This window comes from Triticum aestivum, chromosome 4B (genome assembly GCF_018294505.1).
Source record: "Triticum aestivum cultivar Chinese Spring chromosome 4B, IWGSC CS RefSeq v2.1, whole genome shotgun sequence".
Classification (NCBI taxonomy): Eukaryota; Viridiplantae; Streptophyta; class Magnoliopsida; order Poales; family Poaceae; genus Triticum; species Triticum aestivum.
Window position 1 is genome coordinate 331,397,070 of NC_057804.1, and position 15,511 is coordinate 331,412,580.

Consider the following 15,511-nt stretch of genomic DNA (forward strand, 5'->3'; position numbering starts at 1 on the left):
GTACCCGAGGATGGCATTGTACGGGAGGCCGATCCGGGTAATGCCGAAGTCGATAAGCTCGGTGCGGTAGTTGTCGCGGGTCCCAAAGGTGACAGGGAGGCGTTTTGCCCCAGGGAGCTGGTGGAGCCGTCATCGACCCGGAGAAGGGCTTGGTAGGGTGGAGCCGACCATAAGGCATGTGAAGCAGGCCGAATGCCTCCACAGAGAGCATATTGAGGCTGGCTCCTCCATCGATGCGGGTCTTGGTGACTGACACATTGCAGATGGTGGGGGTGCAGAGCATCAGGAGCGCGCCTACGCCCGCTGTGGAAGCGGGTGGTCCTACGAATCGAAGGTGAGGTCGGCCTTGTCGGCGTTATGGGAACGGGGGTCCCCAGACTTGCCTGCCCGCGGCCTGCAGCGTGGCTCACTAGCGGCCCAGTACGGCCCGTCTTCATCAACCCAAGTTCAAGACCCTCGCGAGGGGCCAAGCCTCGCGGGGCGGGCGCCACAAGGCCTCCTCGGGGGCGGCCTCACTAGGCAGGCTCACGAGGAGCCGGAGAGATCAAGGCGAGGAGTACCTCGCGAGGTGCTCATGACGCAAGCCATGACGATCAAGACCAGGCGGGCGCCAGCCACGCAGTGTCCTCATTTCCTCTTTGGTGCAAAGGGAGCAAGCGCAGGCGCGGAGTACCGAGGCATCAAGCAAAGGTTTCCATATCGGTGCAATGAGACCGAGACCAGTAGGACGACAGGATGGAGGTCACCGTGGAGCCCAAGACGGCGTCATCGCCAGTGCCTTTGGCAGTTAAGGACCACCTTTAGTCAGGATAGCTTGTACTAGCTGTCCCCTTTCAAAATGGCCATTGTTGGCTCCCTTGCCGCTCAATATTTGGGAAGAGGACCAGGGCCTCTATAAATAGAGATAGCCACCACAATAGGAAGGGATCGGATCCTGGCTAGGCCGAACATCCACGCACCACCACAAGAACACCCTTCGCGAGGCTGTTCTTCCTCTGTACTGTTCATCGTCAGCCCAAGAGGCAATCCACCACACCACACACTGGATTAGGGTATTACACCACAACAGTGGCCCGAACCAGTATAAACCTTGTGTCTCTCGTGTTGTTCATCGTGCTAGCTTAGATTCACGGCGAGGTTGTGGGCGTGCTTCGGTAGGGTGAAGATCTTCGTGCGCACCCCAGAGTTTGAACCTTAAGGGTTTTGCCGGAAACCAATATCCAAGATTTGGCGCACCAGGTAGGGGTGCACCGGAGCTCTCCCTTCCGTTGGCTCGCTCTCCACCAACACCGCGTTTCGCCCTCATGGCGGACAACGCGCCTCTGGCTCCGGCGGCCGATGCCAGCGCTGGGGCCAGGGGGCTCCGAGCCTTGGCCCCTGCCTTGCGGCAGGTGCAGTGGCCGCACAAGTTCAAGCCAGAGATGTCGCCGTGCTACGACAGCGCGTCGGATCCGCTGGCTTTCCTGATGGCATACGAGGAGGCCGTCCTCCAGGCCGGAGGCGATGACAAGGTAATGGCCAACTGGTTTCCCATGGCCCTCACCGGCGTCCCGCGCGTTTGGCTGCTCAACCTGCCGACATCTTCTGTGGCCTCCTGGTAGGAGTTGCGCAACCTCTTCCTCGCCCACTACGCTTCGTCAGCGCCCCCGGTCGTCGCAGCTCTCCTGGGTGGCTCACAAGTGCCACCCTCAGACCACAAGGCCAAGCCATTCTTCCGCCAGATCGGCGCCGCTCTCGCACAACAAGGAGCTCCTTCGGGTTGGGCGGCACCCAAAGCCGACCTGACCTTCAACTCGGACGATCACCCCGTGAACGCCGCCTGCTCGGGTGCGCTCCCAATGCTTTGCACGCCCACCATCTGCCAGTTGGCCGTGAGCAAGACCCTCATCGAGGGCGGCGCTGACCTCAACGTGCTTTCGGTGGAGGCCTTCTCAGGCGTCAGAGGCAGTTCCTCCAGCTCCCTGGGGCAGATCCGCCTTCATGTGAATTTCGGCACCCACGACAACTTCCGCACGGAGCTGGTCAACTTCAACATTGCCCACATCGGCCTCCCGTACAACGCCATCCTCTGGTACCCCGCCTTGGCTCAGTTCATGGCAGCAACCGATCCGGCCTACAACCTCATGAAGATGCCCGGGAGAAGCGGCGTCCTCACCGTAGCCGAAGATACCAAGGATGATCTGCTGGCGCTCAAGCTCGCTGTCGGTGTCAAAACTGGCGGATCTCGGGTAGGGGGTCCTAAACTGTGCGTCTAAGGCTAATGGTAATAGGAGGCGGGGGACACAATGTTTACCCAGGTTCGGACCCTCTCTATGGAGGTAATACCCTACTTCCTGCTTGATTGATCTTGATAATATGAGTATTACAAGAGTTGATCTACCACGAGATCGTAGAGGCTAAACCCTAGAAGCTAGCCTATGATTATGATTGTTCTGGTCCTACGAACTAAACCCTCCGGTTTATATAGACACCGGAGGGGGCTAGGGTTACACAGAGTCGGTTACAGAGAAGGAAATCTACATATCCGAATTGCCAAGCTTGCCTTCCATGCAAAGGAGAGTCCCACCGGGACACGGGACGAAGTCTTCAATCTTGTATCTTCATAGTCCAACAGTCCGACATAAGTACATAGTCTGGCTGTTCGAGGACCCCCTAATCCAGGACTCCCTCAGTAGCCCCTGAACTGGGCTTCATTGACGATGAGTCCGGCGCGCAAATTGTCTTCGACATTGCAAGGAGGGTTCCTTCTCCGAATACTCCAACGTAGATTTTGAACACACGAATCGTGTCTGGCTCTGCAAAACAAATTCCACGTACCACCGTAGAGAGCACAATATTCGACAAATCTAATCTGCTGACAACTTTTCATAGCGTGGCATCACGCCGCAGCCCGGTCATTATACGAACCATTTTTCTCAACCCGCTGTTGCACGTCTTGCGAGGCGGTTTTATTGGCATGTCTTGTCGAAGTAGAGATCGTGTTCCCCTTATCATGATATTCTAATCAATACGGGTGTGGGTAACCCAACCGTGCCGTTAGTATGACTCCTCGGTTTTAGGCAAGTTCCAAATGGCCACGCGGAGGATGCTTGATATTCACCCTCTTTATGAAGAGGTCAAGGCCTGTCCTTTTCTTTCCACGCCTGATCCTTACTTTCACCTACATCGAGTTCCAGCACCCAAGGTTCAGTCTAAGTGCTCCGGGCCTTCAACCATGTCTGGATCCAACCTTCAGGGCCGGTGGATGGCCTCTTCCGTCACAGAGGAGGACATCAAGAGGCTTAAGGAGGCTAGGTATCTGACCGCCAAAATCCTTCACAGGTTACCTACTCAAGGGCAGGTTATCCCCACTCCCGAACCCAACGAGAGTGTTGTATTCGTCTCCCACTTCCTCCGAGGGCTAGGCTTTCGTATTGACCCCTTCGTTAGAGGGCTCATGTTCTATTACGGGCTAGATTTTCATGATCTAGCTCCAGATTCCTTCCTTCAAATCTCATTGTTATCGTCGTGTGTGAGGACTTCCTCCGCATTACCCCACACTTCGTCTTATGGCTCAAGACCTTCAATGTGAAGCCGAAGATGATCGACGGGCAACATGCGGAGTGCGGAGGTGCTATAATAAGGAAAGGTGCCGACGCATTATGGACAAAGGGTTCCTTCCCGGAGGTGTACGACCTATGGCAATGGGAGTGGTTTTACATCACAGAACCCTGAGGTAAAAAGTGGGCAGCCTCCCCAGCCTTTCGCTCTGCCCCTCCACCACAACTGGCATCATGGTCAACAAGGGGCTGGACTAGGGACCAGTTAATGACGTGCTGACATTGCAAAGCCGCATCCGAGATCTCCTCAAGAGGGATGTTAGTCTCGTTAAAAGTAATTCAAGTAATGTTAGTTCGTGGGTCCTACCATGCCAATGTTGATCTATCCGTATGTGGGAGTTCAACCCAGAAGGACCGCGAACCATTCAACACTTCTTCAGCGTAACACTCGAAGGGATGTATCAATTATTCTTCGGATCACGAATAAAGTGTCCGGATACCACCGAGGATGCGGGTCTCAACTGCAACAGTCTAGATACCCAAGTAAATAACTCCGCGACCGAACATGCTGTCATTATATTTATCACAACATTATTCTAAAAAATCAACCTCGGCCAGGACTGGATAAGAAAGGCGGAGAGGATCAGGTGTTCTGCCCCTCTTCCCGAAGGCTCGCCGGATCCTGTACTAACCAGGATGCTGGCTCACGCACCTTATCAAGTGCCCTCAGGAGAAGACGAGGGGAGGAATAGAGAAGCCAAAAGCGGGCTTCATACGTTACGCATCCTACCCAGGGGAATTAGTGCCTCCGTATTGGAGGATGATCGGGGAGGTGAATCTAGAATCCCCTCTCCGCACGGGAAGAAAAGGACCGCCTCTGAAGACTTGGAAACGGAGGTTTCCAAACGAGGGAAGAAACCTTCACCAGGGGGCCCTGTCCCGGAGTGCATCCTTACTACACAGCGCCCAGAAGGGGGCCAGCGGTCAACCGAGCCGTAAGTGAACAAAGGTACTTTAGTAAATACGCCCTGCTCTTTTCCTGAGAATACCAACCGAGACATATGTTTTGCACTCTGGCTCATAGCCCTTCTCAACAATGTTCGTCTTCGGGGGATCTTCTTCCGGAGATGATGGAGAGCGAAATGCCTTCTCCTGCTTCCCCACCTCATGAGGCGGACGGCCATTAGGTGTCGTCACGGAGGATTTCTGTTGATCCATAAAAGCCAGAAGGTAACTCTTCAGCCGCCCGAAGTCCGGAGTTCTCGGCTCCTAAGGAGACCAACAGAAAAAACCCGGGATTGTCCGGTGTACAACCAGACATATTGATGGGTCTTCTGGAGCAAGAGGCTAACTCAGTGGCACATCGTACCTTAACGGGTAGGTGGTTGAGAGGATTTCATCCGCAAAAAGCGGGTTGAATGAAGCTTTCACGAGCCTGCTAAGAGGCTTTGAGGTAAGCAAAGTGATATTTTTTGACCATACAGCACACACAAGGTGTACTTTGTATAGATAGTATCCCCTGAGACTCTGGTTGCTGTCCAGACAACGCGAGTAGAGGATCATAGCCTTAGGTAATGATCGAGCTGTTTTTGTGCGCACGCGGCTGCAGATCCGGCGGCTGACCGGACTGCTGAATTTGCCAAATTAAGGCGGCAACTTGACGTGGCGGATGCAGACATCCCACTTGTAAACAAGCGGCTTGACGAGGCACAAGGTATGTATATTCGGGTGGTCAGCAAATATTAAGAAGAGCATGATGCTAGTATCTATAGTATGCTTTGACTGCAGATGTAGCTGCCGTCGTGGAGACCCTTCGGGCAGAACTTGCCCGAGCCAAGGAGCAAGCCAGGAGAAGTGATGCGGCTGCCTTGTAGGCAGCCGAGGAATTAAAAGCCGAACAGGCTGCTCATCGCCAAAGTGAGGATAAAATAGCCAACATGGCTATTGAGCTACAAAATGCCGCCAGCCGATATGAGCTTCTCAAAAGGGAAAAGCAAACAAAAACGGCTGACTTGGAGAAGGCCGTGCAAGAAGCAAAGGAAACTTGCTCTGAAATCAGAGGGACTCGGGAGGAGCTTCGGCAAGCCGGTGATATCGCGGGTGGGAAGCCCTTTTTATTGCGAACGAAGTTCAGCAATCTGAAAGATGCCCCTCTTGATCAATTGTGGAGCTCTGCAGACGCATACTTGGATTTAGCAAAGAGTGCTGCTGATGCGACAGAGTACTTCAAGGATCGGAAAGATCGTGAGGTGGAAAGATTGTTCTGGTCGCAGTTCAGTGCTCCAAAGCGTCCGCTGCTGTTGAATGAGCAAATCGCCGAGTGGGCCGAGCTCCATAGGTTGACCGGGCTTGCCATGACCGGCCGAAGGAACCTAGCACGGGTAGTTATTTTGGTTGGTGCAACAATTTCTTCGTGTCGTGCTGCATATCGATGCTGTTAATAGGTCGGCGTGCATAGAGGGTGCGCGGATGGCTCTCGCCCGTGTTAAGACATATTGGGCGAGGATGGAGGCCACCGATATTGCAACCAGGGGTCCACCCGGGGCTCAGGACTAGCCCGAGCACTATTTTGAAGAAGTCCTAGAAGGTGCCCATTTAATAGAGGCTCAGTGCTCAAAGAATATAATGTTCCAGTGGCATGTATCTTGATTGTAAAAACAATGCTTTTGACAATAAAGGCTATATTTATACTTTTGCCCATAGAATATTGTAGTGCCTCCGTGCGGACATTTGTGTATGTATGTATATAGCCTGAAAGTTTGCAGTCGTCGGCTTCAGCCCCCATGCATATGATGCGGGGGTGTTCGGCAAAGAGCGTAATCACACTTGTTCCAACGTCTTGGTCCGTTAAGGAGGTGATAGCGTGGTGAACAAGGCAATTGGACTATATAGCTTTAACACTTTCACTTAGCCATAAGAGTTTGGCGGTGGGGCTACTATATAGCCCCCGGTATGTCCGTGCTTATCCGAATACGGTGCGTGTACATACGTGAGCGGGAAACCGGTCCTTCATTAATGCGGAGGAATTGCGAAGATTCCGCTGGGTCGTCGAGTGGTTGACCAGTCTCTCACTTTCTCATGACAGTCAGTTTTCGGCTTTCTCTACTGAGGTGCTCATCCAGATGAACCAGGGCACAATCACAGTATTTCTCCCTGTGCCACCTTAGCCGATAGAGCGGAACACAAGGTAGCAAAACACGGGAGCCGGGCAAACCCAACTATTGACCAAAGACATGATTCGAAGCTGATGCATATAAGGCCAAACTCGCGACGCCGAACACTCCCGAAGGTATTCGGACTTTACAACATATACTGGGCTGCGTACCGCCCTCGATAATGAACCCTGAATTTCTAGGTATGTGCATTAGTCTGGCATGACGAAAGAGCGACTGTGGTGAGAGCATAGTTCTCAAAACACATTGGTTGCTGCCCTTGTAACGTCTATTTTAGATCGGCGAATAATAAACTTGCCAATAACGCCGACCAAGAGGGTTTGAACCAACAAGAGATGAAAAAAAATGTTTACATAGGCTCTTAATCTAAAAAGAAACCTTTGAACGGGGCCCTACTGCACGTCTGCGCCTTTGTCTACGTTGTGCCATATCCTAGAAGGGTGTAGCACCATGGTCATCTGAAAAGAAAAAAGGAAAAGCCCAGGTGAAAGACTCTGGTGTGACCGTGCGGAAAGTTGGTTACTCTTAAAGAACCATGAGAATTCAATTTCTTGAGTGTAAATAGAATCCAGCCGAACTATGGATTCTTTTCATGCGGGCAACCCCTAGCACCTCATATGGGGGTATAGCCGTTAGTCAAGCTCAGGTTTATCTGGGCTGGTACAAATAGTGGTGCGTGGAACATGTCTAGCCGTGTTCGTGGTCTTCGACGACCGATTAGTTACTTGGGTTGGCGAGGCCGGTCAGTGCTTCGGCTGCTAGAGCCGCCACATATTCTTCCACACGCAGGGAGCGCTCTGTATTTCTGCTAATTGTGATGACGCCACGTGGACCGGGCATCTTAAGTCTAAGATAAGCATAATGTAGAACTGCATTGAAACGAGCGAAGGTCGTTCTTCTGAGTAGTGCATGGTAGCCGCTTTGGAATGGAGCGATGTCGAAGATTAGTTCTTCGCTTCAGAAGTTGTCAGGAGAACTGAATACAACCTATAATGTTAGAGAGCCTGTGCAGCGGGCCTCTACGCCTGGTATTACTCCTATGAAGGTAGTATTGCTTTGGCTGATTCTTGACGGGTCTATCCCCATCTTGCAGACAGTGTCCTTATATATCAGATTAAGACTACTGCCACCGTCCATGAGGACTGGGGGGAGATGGTATCCGTCAATTTTTGGGTCGAGCACCAAGGCAGCTGAACCTCCATGCCGGATACTAGTCGGATGATCCCTGCAATCGAAGGTGATCGGGTAGGACGACCATGGGTTGAATTTGGGGGCGATGGGTTCTACAACATATACGTCTCGGAGTGCGCGTTTGCACTTCCTCTTTGGTATGTGGGTTGCGTAGATCATGTTCACTGTTTTGACCTCTGGTGGAAATTTTTTCTGTCCCCCAGTGTTCGGCTGGCGACGTTCGTCCTCGTCTTCACTTGGCGGCTCCCTCCCCTTGTGTTCGGCCTTTAGCTTTCCGGCCTGCTTGAAGACCCAGCATTCTCTGTTGGTGATTCGCAGGTTTCTTGGGGGTGCCATGAATCTGACATGATCTGTCTAGAATTTTGTTTAGGCTGGACGGTCCATCTCTTCTGCCTTTAGATGGCTTTTTCCGTTGACCGGGTCGAGAGCCCCTGAATCCGGTGTTTACCGCCGTGTTGTCTGGGTTGTCTTCATTATTTCGATGCTTGTTTTTATTGCGTCATGGCTTCCCAGTGCCGTCCCTGATTTCGGATGTGCCTGGGTCGCTGGTGCCGCTGCGGGCCAACCAACTGTCCTCGCCCGCGCAAAAGCGGGTCATAAGGCTTGTTAGGGCTGCCACTGTCCTCAGTTTTTCCTAGCCGAGGTGTCTAGTGAGCCATTCATCCCGGACACTTTGTTTGAAAGGCACTAAGGCTTCGGCATCTGGGCAGTCGACGATTTGGTTCTTCTTGGTGAGAAATCTGTTCCAAAGCTTACGGGCTGTCTCTCCGGGTTGTTGGATTATGTGATTTAATTTGTCTGCATCCGGAGGTCGGACATAGGTTCCTTGAAAATTAGCCCTGAAAGCATCCTCAAGTTCCTCCCAACTTCCAATTGAGTTTTCGGGGAGGCTTTTCAACCAGTGCGGAGCTGGTCCTTTCAACTTCAAGGGCAGGTATTTGATGGCGTGGAGATCGTCTCCGCGAGCCATATGGATGTGAAGAATAAAGTCCTCAATCCAGACTGCAAGGTCTGTCATTCCGTCGTATGCCTCTATGTTTACGGGTTTAAATCCCTCTGGAAATTCATGATTCAGCACCTCATCGGTGAAGCACAGGGGGTGCGCGTCACCCCTGTATTTGGATGTGGCGCAACATGCTTCCGAGGATGTGGTGTTCGGTGTTGATCTGAGCTGGTATTCGATCCAAATAGTCATTTTGGTGGCCGTGATGCTGCGTAGGAGCATGCTTCCTAGATCCATAGATGGACCTGGCCATACTGGCTCTTTTGTCCAGGTGCTCATGTAGATTGTGTGCTGACTTGTGTGCGGCATCATTAGCTGCTCTGTCTCAGCCACGGGGTGGTTGGTCCGGCAGATCGGCCATATTGTTTTTTGGCGGTATGGGCTCTATAGCCTCGTCGTAGAATTCGGGCAACAACTTGCGCTTTGGGTAGCACTTTGTGTGGCGATCACCATTGTATTTTTCGTCAGTGTCGAGCACTTTGTTCCATCTGTGGTTGAGCGTATCTGTTGCAGCCTTAAGCCTTTGTTTCTGCTTCTTCAAGCTCCTCGCGGTGGCGATAAGCCTTTTGTGGAGGTTCTCTTATTCCAAGTGCTTTTCCGGGATGATGAGTACATCGTCGTCCGGACTGTTCTCCTCTCCGGAGACAGGTTTATAAGTTTTATCTTCGGCATCGCTGTGATCGGACAGCGGCCCCGGACTATGTTTGTCGTCCCCTGGCTCATCCTGCACCATAGCTGGGTCCATGGGGTTGTCGTTACCTTTGGAGTCGACCGGGGTATTATCTTTCTTGTGTCGTTATCACTGTTTTTGCTGTGGCAGGATTTAGAGTGGCGCCGCTGATGTCGGCGCTTTGGTTGCTTCTCAAGAGGATTATCCTCTGTTGCACCCTTCCATTCCTCGCCGTTGTTTTCTTTGGGCGTGTCCACCATGTATATATCATATGATGAGGTGGCTATCCAGTGCCCTATGGGCGGTGGTTGCTGTTTTTCTCCGGCATCGTCATTCATACCGTCGATGTCTTCGGAGTCGAAATCAAGCATGTCGGTTGAGTCATCGACATTGGCTATTAAGTGGGTGGTGGGTGGGAAACGAATTTCTTCGTCGTATGCTTCCCACTCAAGCCGGACATAGTTCAGCCAAGAGTCTCTTGACAGGGAGAGAGATTTTAATGAGCTTAGCACGCCGCCCAAGGGTGAGTGCTGAAAGATATCCACGGAGCTAAACTCCATGACCGGTGCCCAGTCAGGTCCGATGGGCATGGATGCACGTGATTTGGAGCCCCTGGTTGGAGACGAGCCCAAGGGCCCAAAGACACATACCACCTTAGGAGTGGGATCTGTGTTCGGCTCTATCGCTGCTGAGTGTGCGGCCTCTGTGGAGGGGTCCATCCACCCATCCTCGGATGGCACGATCTACTCTGGATTTAAAGCTAGGACAGCTATAGGTGCGATCTCCTGAACACCGTTCGATGGCAGATCTAGGTCATGCTCATCGCGACTGTAGGGCGCACCTATGATTAGTTCGAATCCGTCGAAGATCAAGTCTCCGCGGATGTCAGCAGTGTAGTTCAGGCTTCCAAACCTGACCTGATGGCCAGGGGCGTAGCTATCGATCTGCTCCAGATGGCCAAGCAAGTTGGCCCGCAGTGCGAAGCTGCCGAATACGAAGATCTGTCCGGGGAGGAAAACCTCACCCTGGATTGCATTGTTGCGGATGATTGAAGGATCCATCAAGCCTTACAACAACGACACAGTGGAACTCTCAATGAAAGCACCAATGTCGGTGTCAAAACCGGCGGATCTCGGGTAGGGGGTCCCGAACTGTGCGTCTAAGGATAATGGTAATAGGAGCCGGGGAACACAATGTTTACCCAGGTTCGGGATCTCTCTATGGAGGTAATACCCTACTTCCTGCTTGATTGATCTTGATGATATGAGTATTACAAGAGTTGATCTATCATGAGATCGTAGAGGCTAAACCCTAGAAGCTAGCCTATGATTATGATTGTTCTGGTCCTACGGACTAAACCCTCTGGTTTATGTAGACACCGGAGGGGGATAGGGTTAAACAGAGTCGGTTACAGAGAAGGAAATCTACATATCTGAATTGCCAAGCTTGCCTTCCACGCAAAGGAGAGTCCCACCTGGACACGGGACGAAGTCTTCAATCTTGTATCTTCATAGTCCAACAGTCCGGCATAAGTACATAGTCCGGCTGTCTGAGGACCCCCTAATCCAGGACTCCGTCGCTGGCCCTCAAGACAGCCGCAACAGCGCAGCCTGCCGGCGCAGACACCCCCAAGACCAAGAAGGCCTCACAAAGACCAAGGCCTCGGCAGATGGAGACCAGCCTCAACGGAAGACGCCCCTAGGGATGAAGAGGCCACACCGGGCGGCCTGGTGCTGGAGGCTCCGTTGATTCAGGAGGAACCTAACCCTCAGGAGGGCACGGACCTCGTCAGCACACCCACCCTCGTCGATCATCCGGTGTATTTCGTCAGCAAAATGTTGTGGGATGCAAGGGCACGATACCCCATGCCTCAGAAGCTCTTGCTTGCACTGCTGGTGGCCTCGCGTAAGCTATAGCACTACTTTCAAGGTCACCCCATTAAGGTCGTCTAGGCCTACCCATTGGAAAGGGTACTCAGGAGTCCCAGCTCTGCTGCAAGGGTCGCCGAGTGGAACATTGAGCTGCAAGCGTTTCAGTTGGAATTCAACACAACCAGGGTCGTCTAGGGAGCCGTAATTGCAGATTTTGTGGCAGAATGGACAGAGGCGCCAGGGCTCGAAGCAGGCGAAGATCGGTCACTTTCCGCATGAAGTGAGGCACCAGATGGCTGGGTCATGTACTTCGACGGAGAATTCTCGCGGCACGGCACGGGGGCTGGCGCGGTGCTTTATCCCCCACTCAGGATAAGTTCTATTATGCTGTGCAGCTCTGCTTCCAGCATGGCGAGAAGGTCTCCAACAACATAGCAGAATACGAGGGCCTCATAGCAGGCTTGAAGGCCGCAACAGCTCTGGGGGTGAAGCACCTCATCATCAAGGGTGATTCATAGCTCCTCGTCAACTTCTCCAACAAGGTGTACGAGCCGAAGGACGAGCACATGGAGGTGTATCTTGCGGAGGTGCGCGGGATGGACAAGCAGTTTTGGGGGCTGGAGTTGCAGCAAGTACCCCGCGACACCAACCAGGAGGCTGATGACATCACCAAGAGGGCATCCAGACGGCTGCCGCAGGAGCCTGGCATTTTTGAGGAGCGGATCTTCAAGCCATCAGCGGCACCGTCACTGACAAGCACGGCTCAACCTCGGGAGGAACTCCCTCAGCCACCTGCCACAAGAGCCCCGACTTGTGGCCCGACCTCAGGAGCACGTTACTCTTGGTGCTGGAGCCTCAGGAGGGATGCTGGAATACAGAATTCAAGGACTACCTGATCCGAGGGATGCTACCAGAGAAAGAGGAGGACGCGGAATGCGTGGCCCGGCAGGCCACGGCCTACTGCATCCAAGACGGAGAGCTCTACCGAAAGCGGCCAAATGATGTTTGCCCGCGTTGCATCTCTAGGGAACAGGGGAAGGAGTTGCTGGCTGACATACACGGTGGAGATTGTGGACACCACTCGTCATCACGGACCCTCGTCGGCAAGGCGTTTCGTAGCGGGTTCTACTGGCCTACGGCACTCAACGACGCAATCGAGTTGGTGAAGGCCTGCGAAGCTTGCCAATTCCATGCCAAGCAGATCCACCAGCCAGCTCAGGGCCTGCTGTCACACCCTGATTTTCATGCCACAACACTTAAGCTAATAAATCATGATAAATTGTGGTTTGACAAAAACTTTTGAGTGTTTTGGTCTTTCCTTGATTTGGTTTTTGTCTGTTGTTTGCTAGTGCTCTAAAAATGAAATAAATCGTCCAACTCTTATACTCCTTCTCCTTGATCCGAAAACGTTGCCCAATGATCATGCCATGTGTGCAGGACATAAAAATGATTTCTTGTAAAAATATTTTGGCCAAATAGTATTTTCAAATATTAGTTTTTCCAAAACCCCCTGAATTGAGATTTGCACTGCAAGTACTTAATTAAGGCAGTAAAAATCTTTTCAAAAATATATTTGACTCCTATTAGATATAGGACACCCAGAAACCATAAAAATATAATTTTAAAAGTTATTTTCCTATTTTATTTAAAGGCCTTTTTCTTAAGTCCAGAAATGGTCTTTAATAGGTTAAAATTATTTTAAAGCTTCAAAAATATTTGAGAAAAATCAGGGAAACTCAGTGGACATATATTTTTCATATATAAGTGTTTCAGCACATGGTCATGTTCAAAATATTGGTCAAATCCATCAAAAACCATTTCTGGATATTTTAAGCTTTTGAAATATTTACAAAGGAAATATTCTCAAAAAATTCCAAGAAAATTCGAGCATGTCACATATGACATGTTTGATGATGTTGACAAGTATCATGTCAGGGAGAATAGCATAACCCCATGAAATCCCCTCAAAACCATTTCTGTCCATTTTGAAGTTTGAGCAACTTTACATTGCCAAACATGTCCAAATGTTCTCAAACCTTGTGAACATGCTCAAATGGTCTAATCATTCAACTAGACCAAATGGCACAAGTTGGAGAAAATGTTATATTGATCAAAGTGCCCCAAAACCCTTCCTGTCTAGAACCAAATTTGAACAACTCTACATTGGCAACTTTCTCCTTTTGATCTGAACTTTTGTTGACATGGTCAGACCCTCAAATGATGACACTACACCAAGTGGTGCATCAAGGAGACTAGATTTGCATGGCTAAATCTTGGAAAGTCCATTTCTGTTGATTTCTAGGGTTTACCAAAGTTGCATTGTCAACTTTCTTCAAATGAGCTCCAACTTGGTGATCATCCTCATTTCTATATTACACTTGATCCTGTTAATCTTCATATCATTTGGAATCCATTTGCTTGCCCAAACCACCATCAAACACCTTCTGGCAGGAACTTAAAATGCATGTTTGGTCCATTTCCACTAATCTCCATGAGCTCAACTTTTTCCCACAACCCCATCTGGTCCTCCTCTAACCCCTGCATCTTTCCCTACCCGAGGAGCCATGATGATGAGGGTGAAAAGCTCTTTTTCCCTCTCTGGACAACACCATTTCTCTCTCTCTCAACCTCCCTCCACAATCCAGTGGATCCCCAGGGCATCCAATGCCATTGTCACATTGTTTACTCCCTCCTGTAGCTGCCAGACACAAGTGGGCGTGTGAGGACGCGAGAAAAAGCCACGGGTGCCGGCCATTTGCGCGCTCTGGAGCCGGGGAAGCCATAAGAAAAAAATACTTACTGGTCATGGTGGACAAGTTCACCAAATGGATAGAAGCCAAACCAGTTAAAACGGCTGAATCCGGACTGTGATAGACTTCATATCCGGGGTCGTACACCGATACGGTGTCCCCCACAGCATCATCACTGATATTTGCTCAAAATTCACAGCTGATGAAGTGAAAACTTGGTGCAGCAAAATGGGCATTAAGCTCGACTACGCTTCCGTCTACCACCCCCAAACAAACGGCCAGGTCGAACGGGCAAACGGTCTCATCATGAGCAGCATCAAAACCAGACTAATGCGATCTTTAACAGAATCGGATACGCACTGGGTAGAGGAGCTCGACTCCGTACTCTGGGGGCTATGGACCACACCGAATCGCACCACCGGATATACACCATTTTTTATGGTGTACGGTGCGGAAGCAGTACTACCCTGCGACATAATACATGATTCACCACACGCACGCATGTATGAAGAGAAGGAAGCTGAGTTAGATCGGCAGGATAACTTGGATGCCCTGGAGGAGGAGTGCGATGTCACAAAAGCCCGTTCTGCATTGTATCAGCAGCAGGCTCGACGATATCAAAGCAGAGAAGTGCGGGCCAAAACTTACAATATTGGTGAGCTCGTTCTATGCCTATCGGAGAAGAAGAAGGACAAACTCAAACCCAAGTGGGAAGGTCCCTTCGTCATTGACAAAGTTCTCACCGGAGGAGCATACCGTTTACGTAATGCATCCGATAACAGACTCGAGACGAACCCATGGAACGGGGCCAGACTCCGGAGATTCTACGCCTAACACCGAACTCAGTGTTCGTCTCCTTACCCCTCCTTTTTAATTACGCTCCACCCTTTTTCTCTCCTTTCTCGACCCTTTTTTCTCTTCACACAAAGTATTTAATATAGTGCGGACTCCCGGATCACTCCGGCCGTACTATGCGTGGAAGCTATACCTGGGGGCTTCCTATTCGGAAGCTAGACATAATTACTTTAAATGGCTTTTTGCCCATCGCATATGCGTTATTTTCCCATATGTGCCTTTTCTTCACCATTATATGCATCGATAGGACCTAAGATGTGGCCAAGCTGGGTTGCCTGGCTCTTGTGTTTATGCCCTACGTTCCCGTTAATTCGGCTAGGGCATAGGGGGAGCACCTCTGCGATTGTTACTGCCGGTTCAGCCGGATGTGTACCTCAGACTGGGTGAAGCCGAAAGCTAGTTTCCTTAAGAGAATATTCGATCGGTGAACAAAAAAACCAAGACGTTTTGTATCCTGCG